Here is a 2,521-nt window from a genome sequence, read left to right as displayed (position 1 = left end):
CACTCTGGAACCACATGCCAACCTTGGCCCTATACTCCTGCCACCTCACCCTGGCCCCAGTCACTGGTATGGGCCCCATGCTCACATCCCCACCCACCCTACTCACCACTTCTCCCTAACACCTGCCTGCTCTAGCACCACATGCCAGCCCAGGCCCCACACTCCTGCCACCCTCCCCTGGGCCCCAGGCACCAGCAGAGGCCTGCACTCGTGCCCACCCCACTGCTCACTGTCACTCACTGCTTCTTCTTGCCCGCCTGCTCGCCAAAACTTGCTGATTCCACCGAGCACTAAGGCAAAATTAGCTGACCACTCAGTGGAATTGGATATGAATTTTAAATAAGTGCTATAGTGAAATAGCACTAACCAAAACCATGTTAAGTGTGGTTTTTCCATATTAGTAAAAGAAACAGGGACAGAATCTCAGGGAGTGTAAACCAAAGTCACTATGAATATCTACAGCAGCTGAAGATCCAGACGACAATTTCTAAGCAATTCTGTCAAGGAAGGATTGCAGCATTCTTCTTTAAGATAACTTTCCTATATATACACTAATTTTCTGCACTAATATGCTGTTATTATGTGGGTCAGATACTTAGGAAAAATATATATACATACACACATTCTTTCAATACCATCTATAAGAGTTACAGAAAGCAAGATCAGCTTGCTGCACAAAGTGACTGATTTATGTCTTTGTAAAACTATTGTTCAAGCACTATAAAATATCAAATCAATGCTCTTATGCCCTACTATGAATGCTAAATTTTTCTCTCTCTCTCTCCCAGCAGTTTTAAGGAAAAACAGTAACATAACTGAGGGGATAAGGTGATCAATGGATCCAAACTCTGTCATTAGTAGTAGAATATCCTTTAGGCAACAAATCCATGAGTTTCCAAACCAAGAGAGATATTGCCCACCAGTATGTATATATCAAATATTGAACAAATCATTGGAATCACCACTTCTGCTCCATCTTCCTTTGCTCCTTAACTAATCATGATCTTGTTTAAAAACAACTGAAATAATTACAATATGTTTTTGAGCATCCAAATGTATAAGAGTATCCTCTGCCCAGCAGAACAAATATTCTAATGGTATGTCTACATGGCTGTATCTTCATCATGAGTAGACATTCCTATGCTAGCTTTAAATTAGCTGGGTCAGGTGCAACTAGCAGTGTAGCTACAAAGTTATGGATCTCAATGTAAGCTTTTCCAAGCTTCTCGAACAGGTTTCAGGCTCCATGTTGCTGCAGCTACACTACTAGCTGGACCTAAGCCAGTTAATGTAAATGCAGTGCAGACATAGCTTCAATCTGCCACAGCAAAATGGGGAGATAGGCAAAAGAAATAATAATAATGCTGTTTTCTAGGACATCAAGCCTTGGATGCTACTTTGCCTTTTTTTTTTTCCTTCTTTTTCTTCATTTGTTCCCCATCATGAACTTGCAGGAAGCATTTGAAAGAAGCAAGGGAAGAGGCTTGAGGAACAGGTCTGAGGAATGAGATGGACTCATAGGCTAAGTACAGATAGTCAAGAAACCCGAGGCTGAATCAATTCAGTCTTTGCAGGTTAGTTTAAGATTCACAGATTAAGTTGAAACAGGAGTGAATAGACATTTACCTTTGATACAGGAAATGCAGCCACATGCCTGCTGTTGCTCAGGCCAGCTGAGAGGTACCAGAACACAGCTCTCTGGCTGTGTGTTCACATTTTCTTCCTGCTGCCTCTGAGGTCTCTGGGATTTGTAGTCCAGAATCACAGCAGCAGGACTCTACAGGGTTGCTCATCACTTCCTCTTCCTGCTTCCACATGCCTCTAGGATTTGTAATCTACAGTTGCAGCCAGCAGTAAGTTTGAGCAAGGGAAGGAGTGTTTAACTCCCCTCCCTGGCCCTAGATGGCTGTATAACCAGCCAGGCTTGCCCCCCCTCCACCCTTTGTCAGGCAGCCCTGACTGCTCTGGCTAGGGAGCAGAGGGGCAAGGCCAGCTCTGCTCTCTGGAGCAGACAGCACAGCACAGCCCAGGGCTGGAAAGCATGTTGGGAGACTGTGATTTAACTTGAACCGAGAAAGGGTCAGGGATAAAAGTTCCATAAACTGGTTTGACCCAAATCAGTTAAGTCTGATACTACGTTCAACCAGTGTTTTCACAAACCAGTTTCAGCCATTTTAAAACTGGTTTATGGGCACTGAGCTTCTGTTTTGTTACAGGTTTAAACCAGTTTCTGATCATGTAAACCAGTTTATGTGCAACTTCTGTCCCTAGCCACAGAGTTCACCTTCTCAGCACAGTGCAATATAATGCAGAGATGCCCATCCTAGCCCTGAACAAGTCATTCAGATACCAGAAGCAGTACAGCTGTGTTACTACAGTACTCAGCACTAATCTCCTCTGTTTTTCTGGGTATAGTTGTGGAGGAAACCCTGAATATAACCTGCCTCCTAAAGGCTCTGAAACCAGAAAAGCAAATAACTGCTCCCCCCAGCCCCCAACAAAATGAATCAATTTATAATCT

The sequence above is a fragment of the Crocodylus porosus genome, unplaced genomic scaffold (genome assembly GCF_001723895.1).
Source record: "Crocodylus porosus isolate Cpor-Errol unplaced genomic scaffold, CroPor_comp1, whole genome shotgun sequence".
NCBI lineage: Eukaryota > Metazoa > Chordata > Crocodylia > Crocodylidae > Crocodylus > Crocodylus porosus.
Note: the sequence above shows the minus strand (reverse complement) of the source record.